Source organism: Bufo gargarizans, unplaced genomic scaffold, assembly GCF_014858855.1.
Source record: "Bufo gargarizans isolate SCDJY-AF-19 unplaced genomic scaffold, ASM1485885v1 original_scaffold_1382_pilon, whole genome shotgun sequence".
NCBI classification, from domain to species: Eukaryota; Metazoa; Chordata; class Amphibia; order Anura; family Bufonidae; genus Bufo; species Bufo gargarizans.
This window is the reverse complement of record NW_025334331.1, coordinates 49,106-60,290: the sequence shown is the minus strand read 5'-3', so window position 1 is coordinate 60,290 and position 11,185 is coordinate 49,106. Positions and strand designations below refer to the sequence as shown.

At 44.6% G+C, this 11,185-nt stretch overlaps 1 protein-coding gene across 1 annotated transcript in view; it reads left to right on the top strand.

Annotated features, from left to right (window-relative positions):
- The first annotated feature begins 2,371 nt into the window (after positions 1 to 2,371).
- LOC122923234 (P2Y purinoceptor 2-like) overlaps positions 2,372 to 11,185 on the top strand; it is a 45,468-nt gene continuing 36,654 nt past the window's right edge. The window contains exon 1 of the mRNA XM_044274002.1: positions 2,372 to 2,515. The gene's annotated coding sequence lies outside the window, so the exon portion shown is untranslated. The remainder of the gene's footprint in view (positions 2,516 to 11,185) is intronic.

Genomic DNA, 11,185 nt, shown 5'->3' with positions numbered 1-11,185 from the left:
CATTAAAACAGCAAGGAAAGAATGAGGAAAGAAAATCATGATTAGCAGCACACTGGGGGATACTTTAAGGTACTGTGGTTGGTTTAATTTCTGTTTTCCAGGTTACAGGTTCCCTTTAAATAACCCGTCTCCCCCATAGAAATCTCTGTATATTCTTGTACGTAGAGGCAGTATTATAGTAGTTATATTCCTGTACATAGGAGCAGTATTATAGTAGTTATATTCTTGTACATAGGAGGCAGTATTATAGTAGTTATATTCTTGTACATAGGAGCAGTATTATAGTAGTTATATTCTTGTACATAGGAGCAGTATTATAGTAGTTATATTCTTGTACATAGGAGCAGTATTATAGTAGTTATATTCTTTATATTCTTGTACAGAGGAGCAGTATTATAGTAGTTATATTCTTGTACATAGGAGCAGTATTATAGTAGTTATATTCTTGTATATAGGAGCAGTATTATAGTAGTTATATTCTTGTACATAGGGGCAGTATTATAGTAGTTATATTCCTGTACATAGGAGGCAGTATTATAGTAGTTATATTCTTGTACATAGGAGGCAGTATTATAGTAGTTATATTCTTGTACATAGGAGCAGTATTATAGTAGTTATATTCTTGTACATAGGAGGCAGTATTATAGTAGTTATAGTCTTGTACATAGGAGGCAGTATTATAGTAGTTATATTCCTGTACATAGGAGCAGTATTATAGTAGTTATATTCTTGTACATAGGAGGCAGTATTATAGTAGTTATATTCTTGTACATAGGGGCAGTATTATAGTAGTTATATTCTTGTACATAGGAGGCAGTATTATAGTAGTTATATTCCTGTACATAGGAGGCAGTATTATAGTAGTTATATTCTTGTACATAGGAGCAGTATTATAGTAGTTATATTCCTGTACATAGGAGCAGTATTATAATAGTTATATTCTTGTACATAGGAGCAGTATTATAGTAGTTATATTCCTGTACATATGAGCAGTATTATAGTAGTTATATTCCTGTACATATGAGCAGTATTATAGTAGTTATATTCCTGTACATAGGAGCAGTATTATAGTAGTTATATTCTTTTACATAGAAGTATTATAGTAGTTATATTCTTGTACACAGGAGGCAGTATTATAGTAGTTATATTCTTGTACATAGGAGGCAGTATTATAGTAGTTATATTCTTGTACAGAGGAGGCAGTATTATAGTAGTTATATTCTTGTACATAGGGGCAATATTATAGTAGTTATATTCTTGTACTTAGCAGTATTATAGTAGTTATATTTGTGTACATAGGAGCAGTATTATAGTAGTTATATTCTTTTACATAGGAGAAGTATTATAGTAGTTATATTCTTGTACACAGGAGGCAGTATTATAGTAGTTATATTCTTGTACATAGGAGGCAGTATTATAGTAGCTATATTCTTGTACATAGGAAGCAGTATTATAGTAGTTATATTCTTGTACATAGGAGCAGTATTATAGTAGTTATATTCTTGTACATAGGAACAGTATTATAGTAGTTATATTCTTGTACATAGGAGGCAGTATTAGGAGGCAGTATTATAGTAGTTATATCCTTGTACATAGTAGCAGTATTATAGTAGTTCTATTCTTGTACATAGGAGCAGTATTATAGTAGTTCTATTCTTGCACATAGGAGCAGTATTATAGTAGTTATATTCTTGTAAATAAATGGTAGTATTATAGTAGTTATATCCTTGCACATAGGAGCAGTATTATAGTAGTTATATTCTTGTATATAGGAGGCAGTATTATAGTAGTTATATCCTTGCACATAGGAGCAGTATTATAGTAGTTATATTCCTGTACATAGGAGACAGTATTATAGCAGTTATATTCCTGTACATAGGAGGCAGTATTATAGTAGTTATATTCTTGTACATAGGAGCAGTATTATAGTAGTTATATTCTTGTACATAGGAGGAGTATTATAGTAGTTATATTCTTGTACATAGGAGACAGTATTATAGCAGTTATATTCCTGTACATAGGAGGCAGTATTATAGTAGTTATATTCTTGTACATTGGAGCAGTATTATAGTAGTTATATTCTTGTTCATGGATGGCAGTATTATTGTATTATCTCTCATGTTTTTGTGCTGTCGTCTTATAATGAAGTCAATGAACGTGAGTAATCTAATCTTGATTCAGATCTGAAATGTACCATTGACTATTGACCTTGATCGTGCACACATTCTGTCCCTTGCCCCTGGCTAGCTATCTGGAGCACTGTGCGGTGCTGTACATGTTTATTGCGTGCCTGGTGAATAGTGAGTCTCTCCCAGTCACTCCCAGCTCCTCTTCCTCCCTCCTACAGACTTTTACTAGGTATTTAGCTCTAGTGAGAGGAGGGGATTGAGCCTGGGCTGGTGGTGAAGTCTATGCTTCTCCTGTAGACTTTGTATGCTGGGCTCAGTCACACTTCCCTGTGAAGACATGTGTTCTACTGAGGTCTAGTCCTCAACACTTCCTGGATCAGACTTAGGTGAGTCTTTGCCCTGTGTACTCTATATACCAGGGTCTCTGATAGAAGTTGGAGTGGGGGGTTCTTGTTATTTTAGGTATTTTTAGGTGTGTTTTTAATAAGGGACAACTCTTCTCATCATGCAGTACTACTACTACTACTCTCAAAGTTATATGTGTGTCCAACTGTGATTTTTATTGTATTAATGGTTAATACATTTCCACAATTTTTCTGAGTTTTGGCTGGAAACTGTTTCCCATGCGCTGTATCCGGCTGGAAAGACTTGCTGGGACTTGTAGTCCCACTGCTGATTCATAACCTTTTCTTATGGGTTGGACAGTCTGAGAAATTAGCTGTTTGCTGAGTGTAAATCGCTATGTGCGCCTTTATTTGCTTTTCATGGGATCAAGAGATCAGAGTGAGTTTGGCGCATTCAGGAGATATTGTGCTCAGGAGCTTACAATCTACAAGGCGACCCAGGCTGGACCGCAGGGCTAAAAGGGTCACTTTCCTCAAGTGTGCACCATTGAGTGACCTCCATCTCCTCTCTGCAACTCCACATTCAGTCCACTCCATCTGGGCTCCAGATATTGTTCACATGGGCACTATATAGCAATTGTGTTTGTGGACTGTATGATTATGATAGGACTTCAGTGTATGACTGTATTATGTATAGCAGCATTACACAAGCACTGCATGGCGGTACAGTTTATGTACAGTATAACTTTAATTGGCATTGCGTATTTACATACAGTGTGGCAGCATTACATGAGCATTGTATAGTGGCATAATTTACCAACTGTATGGCAGCATACATTCTATAATGGTATAATTTAAACACAGTGTGGCAGTATAACATGGCATTGTATGGTGGTATAATAAAATACAGTGTGGCAGTATAACATGGCATTGTATGGTGGTATAATTTAAATACAGTGTGGCAGTATAACATGGCATTGTATGGTGGTATAATAAAACACAGTGTGGCAGTATAACATGGCATTGTATGGCGGTATAATAAAATACAGTGTGGCAGTATAACATGGCATTGTATGGCGGTATAATAAAATACAGTGTGGCAGTATAACATGGCATTGTATGGCGGTATAATAAAATACAGTGTGGCAGTATAACATGGCATTGTATGGTGGTATAATAAAATACAGTGTGGCAGTATAACATGGCATTGTATGGCGGTATAATAAAATACAATGTGGGAGTATAACATGGCATTGTATGGTGGTATAATAAAATACAGTGTGGCAGTATAACATGGCATTTTATGGCGGTATAATAAAATACAGTGTGGCAGTATAACATGGCATTGTATGGCGGTATAATAAAATACAGTGTGGCAGTATAACATGGCATTGTATGGCGGTATAATAAAATACAGTGTGGCAGTATAACATGGCATTGTATGGTGGTATAATAAAATACAGTGTGGCAGTATAACATGGCATTGTATGGTGGTATAATAAAACACAGTGTGGCAGTATAACATGGCATTGTATGGCGGTATAATAAAATACAGTGTGGCAGTATAACATGGCATTGTATGGTGGTATAATAAAATACAGTGTGGCAGTATAACATGGCATTGTATGGCGGTATAATAAAATACAATGTGGCAGTATAACATGGCATTGTATGGTGGTATAATAAAATACAGTGTGGCAGTATAACATGGCATTGTATGGCGGTATAATAAAATACAGTGTGGCAGTATAACATGGCATTGTATGGCGGTATAATAAAATACAGTGTGGCAGTATAACATGGCATTGTATGGCGGTATAATAAAATACAGTGTGGCAGTATAACATGGCATTGTATGGTGGTATAATAAAATACAGTGTGGCAGTATAACATGGCATTGTATGGTGGTATAATAAAACACAGTGTGGCAGTATAACATGGCATTGTATGGCGGTATAATAAAATACAGTGTGGCAGTATAACATGGCATTGTATGGCGGTATAATAAAATACAGTGTGGCAGTATAACATGGCATTGTATGGCGGTATAATAAAACACAGTGTGGCAGTATAACATGGCATTGTATGGCGGTATAATAAAATACAGTGTGGCAGTATAACATGGCATTGTATGGCGGTATAATAAAATACAGTGTGGCAGTATAACATGGCATTGTATGGTGGTATGATTTATGTACAGTGTGACAGATATTTTACTGGCACTGTGTAACGGTATAATTTACATGCAGTGTGAAAGCAATGTATACTGGTTTAATTTACCTATAGTATGGCATTGCATAGTGGTATAATTTACCTGCGGATTGGTAGTATAACATGGCATTGTATAAATGTACAATTTACAATTCCTGTACATCATGGCAGTATTAAATTGCCATTGTGAAGTATTATAATTTACATACAGTATGGCAGTATTACAGCATTACATTACAGTATAATTTATATATCAGAGTTGTCAGGAAGCAGTTGTTGCTCAGATTGTGGACTTATTGAGTGCTTGACATTAATTAATGTATTTATTTTTTACTGGGCCTAATGACGTCACTGGTTCCAGTCTGGGGGACCAGCTCGGATAGCAGCCCCCTTCTCTTATTAAACCTGCAGGACTTGCCAAGATTACACGAACTGATGCCCAGTCCGCATGTAATCATTATAATGTCCTGTAGGAAAATAGAGGCTGCCTCATTGTTGATTGGCTGCTTAGTGACAATTAATTGTATGCCCTCCTGTGTCAGTCTAGACTGCAATTGTGGCATGCTATTCAGACAGTGATCAGAAAAGAGAAGTATGTACTTCCCAAATAGAGTCCTTCAGTGTAAGGAATAGTGGGCAAAAGATGAATGAAAATAATATAATGGCCACATGATATAAAACACACGTTATTAGCATCAAGTGACCCGTCCTGGGTAGTGACGTGTTGTGTTGTCTGGGTGGATGTTTGTTTTGTAGTCAATACCTGAGAAATCGAATTATTACTGATTCTGATGAGATGAATATTATAACACCAGGATTTATGGTTTTCTGGGCGGCTGTTTGGGGATAATATAGGATGAATGGTGGAGATTAGCATAGAGCATGGCCAAACCTGCAAGACAATGAGGGTCAAAGGAGGTCACTGTTTACAAAATAAATCCAGTCTTCCCATCATCTGCTGCCCCGACTGGATTTACTGTACATTCTCCACAGGTGACCTCCCTGATACTGTAAGACCTGAAGAAGGAGGAGGCCACAATAGGATTTACTGTCTATCTATCTGGAAGTATTTAGAGATGAAGACACATATATTACTGTCATTCCATAATGTCCTGCCACATATCACGCCTCAAATGTGCAGAGTTTGCTGCAGGGTCCATCCCAAACCATTACTACTTATTATTCTCTTACGGATGATTATGATGAAGCTTCTTTATAGCAGTTGAGGAAGTCTCTCTAAGGGTACTTTCACACTAGCGTTAGAGGAATCCGGAAATCCGTATGCAAATGGATACCATTTGTTTCCGGATCCGGTTGACAAATGCATTGAAATACCGTATCCGTCTCTCCGGTGTCATACCGGATCCATTTTTCCGGAACACTTGGTACCGGATCCGGCATTAATACATTTTAATGGAAAATAATGCCGAATCTGGCATTCCGGCAAGTGTTCCGGAATTTTGGCCGGAGAAAATACTGCAGCATGCTGCGGTATGTTCTCTGGCCAAATTCCGTAAAAGTGACTGAACTGAAGACATCCTGATGCATACTGAACGGAATGCTTTCCATTCAGAATGCATTAAGACAAAACGGAAGTGTTTTTTCCTGGTATAGAGCCCCTAGGACGAAATTCATTACCAGTAAAAACTTTAACGCTAGTGTGAAATTACCTAATTTACAAAAATGTCACCTGAATAGGAAAAAAACTACGACATGAGAGTGAATATATGTCGCCAAAACAACCCCATTCAGATGCATGGAACTGGATTTCAATTGCAGAATTTTTTTTGCAACACAATCTGCTACATGTGAAGGTCCCTTAAGAAAATCACTGGTGCTCCCTCCTCCCCCTCTCACAGCATGCTGCCTTACAGTCAGATCCTGCAGCAGCACCTCCCTCCTCTCCCTCTCACAGCATGCTGCCTTACAGTCAGATCCTGCAGCAGCACCTCCCTCCTCTCCCTCTCACAGCATGCTGCCTTACAGTCAGATCCTGCAGCAGCACCTCCCTCCTCCCCCTCTCACAGCATGCTGCCTTACAGTCAGATCCTGCAGCAGCACCTCCCCCCCTCACAGCATGCTGCCTTACAGTCAGATCCTGCAGCAGCACCTCCCTCCTCCCCCTCTCACAGCATGCTGCCTTACAGTCAGATCCTGCAGCAGCACCTCCCTCCTCTCCCCTCTCACAGCATGCTGCCTTACAGTCAGATCCTGCAGCAGCACCTCCCTCCTCCCCTCTCACAGCATGCTGCCTTACAGTCAGATCCTGCAGCAGCACCTCCCTCCTCTCCCCTCTCACAGCATGCTGCCTTACAGTCAGATCCTGCAGCAGCACCTCCCTCCTCCCCCTCTCACAGCATGCTGCCTTACAGTCAGATCCTGCAGCAGCACCTCCCTCCTCCCCCTCTCACAGCATGCTGCCTTACAGTCAGATCCTGCAGCAGCACCTCCCTCCTCTCCCTCTCACAGCATGCTGCCTTACAGTCAGATCCTGCAGCAGCACCTCCCTTCTCTCCCCTCTCACAGCATGCTGCCTTACAGTCAGATCCTGCAGCAGCACCTCCCTCCTCCCCTCTCACAGCATGCTGCCTTACAGTCAGATCCTGCAGCAGCACCTCCCTCCTCTCCCCTCTCACAGCATGCTGCCTTACAGTCAGATCCTGCAGCAGCACCTCCCTCCTCTCCCCTCTCACAGCATGCTGCCTTACAGTCAGATCCTGCAGCAGCACCTCCCTCCTCCCCCCTCACAGCATGCTGCCTTACAGTCAGATCCTGCAGCAGCACCTCCCTCCTCCCCCTCTCACAGCATGCTGCCTTACAGTCAGATCCTGCAGAAGCACCTCCCTCCTCCCCCCTCACAGCATGCTGCCTTACAGTCAGATCCTGCAGCAGCACCTCCCTCCTCCCCCTCTCACAGCATGCTGCCTTACAGTCAGATCCTGCAGCAGCACCTCCCTCCTCCCCCTCTCACAGCATGCTGCCTTACAGTCAGATCCTGCAGCAGCACCTCCCTCCTCTCCCTCTCACAGCATGCTGCCTTACAGTCAGATCCTGCAGCAGCACCTCCCTCCTCCCCCTCTCACAGCATGCTGCCTTACAGTCAGATCCTGCAGCAGCACCTCCCTCCTCCCCCTCTCACAGCATGATGCCTTACAGTCAGATCCTGCAGCAGCACCTCCCTCCTCTCCCTCTCACAGCATGCTGCCTTACAGTCAGATCCTGCAGCAGCACCTCCCTCCGCTCCCTCTCACAGCATGCTGCCTTACAGTCAGATCCTGCAGCAGCACCTCCCTCCTCCCCCTCTCACAGCATGCTGCCTTACAGTCAGATCCTGCAGCAGCACCTCCCTCCTCTCCCTCTCACAGCATGCTGCCTTACAGACAGATCCTGCAGCAGCACCTCCCTCCTCCCCCTGTCACAGCATGCTGCCTTACAGTCAGATCCTGCAGCAGCACCTCCCTCCTCTCCCTCTCACAGCATGCTGCCTTACAGTCAGATCCAGCAGCAGCACCTCCCTCCTCCCCCTCTCACAGCATGCTGCCTTACAGTCAGATCCTGCAGCAGCACCTCCCTCCTCCCCCTCTCACAGCATGCTGCCTTACAGTCAGATCCTGCAGCAGCACCTCCCTCCTCCCCCTCTCACAGCATGCTGCCTTACAGTCAGATCCTGCAGCAGCACCTCCCTCCTCCCCCTCTCACAGCATGCTGCCTTACAGTCAGATCCAGCAGCAGCACCTCCCTCCTCTCCCTCTCACAGCATGCTGCCTTACAGTCAGATCCATCAGCAGCACCTCCCTCCTACCCCCCTCACAGCATGCTGCCTTACAGTCAGATCCTGCAGCAGCACCTCCCTCCTCCCCCTCTCACAGCATGCTGCCTTACAGTCAGATCCTGCAGCAGCACCTCCCTCCTCCCCCTCTCACAGCATGATGCCTTACAGTCAGATCCTGCAGCAGCACCTCCCTCCTCTCCCTCTCACAGCATGCTGCCTTACAGTCAGATCCTGCAGCAGCACCTCCCTCCTCTCCCTCTCACAGCATGCTGCCTTACAGTCAGATCCAGCAGCAGCACCTCCCTCCTACCCCCCTCACAGCATGCTGCCTTACAGTCAGATCCTGCAGCAGCAACTCCCTCCTCCCCCTCTCACAGGATGCTGCCTTACAGTCAGATCCAGCAGCAGCACCTCCCTCCTCTCCCTCTCACAGCATGCTGCCTTACAGTCAGATCCTGCAGCAGCACCTCCCTCCTCCCCCTCTCACAGCATGCTGCCTTACAGTCAGATCCAGCAGCAGCATCTCCCTCCTCTCCCCTCTCCATTATTCTTTACTGTTGTACTGATATAATAAAATACAGTGTGGCAGTATAACAAAGCATTGTATGGTGGTATGATTGATGTACAGTATGACAGATATTTTACTGGCATTGTGTAACGGTATAATTTACATGCATTGTGGAAGCAATGTATACAGGGTAAGGCTGTGTTCACATCTCTGTTTTGGTATTTCGGCCTTCTGTTCCAGCAGAGTAGCCGGCTGTGCCATATCTGGTATAGCCGGACACCGTTTGAACCCCATTCAGTATAATGGGCTCCAGCAGTTATCTGGCGGGTTTCTGACATAAATTCTTGCTTTCAGCAGTATTTTTTCCAGTAGAAAGCCAGCATTTATGTTGGATCCCATTGTAGTGAATGGGGGTCCGGCGGTGTCCAGAATTTCAAAACGGAGATGTTACCCTAGCCTTAAACTGACATAGAAAGGCACTTAAGAATTTTAGCAATTGGTGCCAGGCAGCTGCTGCCAAGGGCAACAAGATCTTGGGGTGCATTAAAAGGGGCATCTGCAGCTCAGCGTATCCAGTTGGGGGGTCCCCTCCCCGGTCTCACACTCTCCAATCAGACCATGCAGGGAAACACCCCCAACTAGTAGCAGTTAGTTATAATCTTCTAGTAGGAAGTATAAAGCAATGGCGCAACAAGATGCTCCAAAATTGTTATTACATGTGAAATGCAATTATTTCCTACAGATACATGTGAGGAGAGGAGGGGTTGTGATCCCCTGTCGCTGGGGGTCCACCGATCCTAAAAATGGGGTTATGATGGGGCGGCAGGTCCATCCATTCTCTATGGGACTGCTGGTGATACCGAGTACAGCGCTCGCCCCTGCCATTCTCTGCTTTCAGATGGGGTGGTGCCATGTGTCTCCTGGGCCCTGGTGCCCACAGCTCTGTATCTAATGGCTGGGATGAGATGTGATCCATGATTCATCCTCCTGGAATGTGCAGCCGGAATAATCACTTTTGTGGGAATACGATCCTCTGCTCGGCTTTGTTGGGACAAGAGTGTAAACCGTATAGACCTACATATACGATCCACAGTTTGTATCCTGCTTTATCCTCCAATCACACCCAAAGCTGCATTCCAAACCCTGCTGACTTCCTGTTAGAATATCCAACAAGGCAATGTAGGGTAGGTGGCCGTCCAAGCAGGTGAGGGCCGAAAAATGATTAACCTCGCTAAATCATACATATGAGTGCACTTGGCCCTTTAATGATCAGCGTCCCATGAAAGGACGGCGCCACTGATCTCCTCAGCCGCTTTTGCCTTTATCTAAGTAAGTTGCTCATCACCCATAGCCGAGTTTGGACCATCTGCCAGTCCTATAGATAAGCGTCCCATTGACGTACCGCACCCCCTGGACGCCGCTTCTCACACCTGTCGGCCCTCAGGTTAATGCGGATCTGGAAGGATGTCCGCGAAGCAGAGGTGGCGATTGCCTCCTGCACACAGAGGATGTCCGCGAAGCAGAGGTGGCGATTGCCTCCCGCACACAGAGGATGTCCGCGAAGCAGAGGTGGCGATTGCCTCCCACACACAGAGGATGTCCGCGAAGCAGAGGTGGCGATTGCCTCCTGCACACAGAGGATGTCCGCGAAGCAGAGGTGGCGATTGCCTCCCACACACAGAGGATGTCCGCGAAGCAGAGGTGGCGATTGCCTCCTGCACACAGAGGATGTCCGCGAAGCAGAGGTGGCGATTGCCTCCCACACACAGAGGATGTCCGCGAAGCAGAGGTGGCGATTGCCTCCCGCACACAGAGGATGTCCGCGAAGCAGAGGTGGCGATTGCCTCCCGCACACAGAGGATGTCCGCGAAGCAGAGGTGGCGATTGCCTCCCACACACAGAGGAAATTACAGTAATTCGAATTTATCACCAGGAAGAAATTACAGAATGGGTTTTATGAATTGGGGCCAATTTTAAGAAGTCCACCTTAAGAGAATCGAGCATTTCCACCTTAAAAGAAGACGCGCTATGAGTTGTGTGTGCGAGGTCTATGCCGGGTGACAACCACTGGTGGCCACCATTACCAGCCCCACTGGGGTGGTCATCCTGCACATAGGGCTATTGGGGCCCCTGAAGCACATGGGGCCTATACACTTCTACTTACAGCTCCTCTCCAAGATGCCTAACTGAAAGTCTGACAACTCCAGCCGGGATGTGTGCC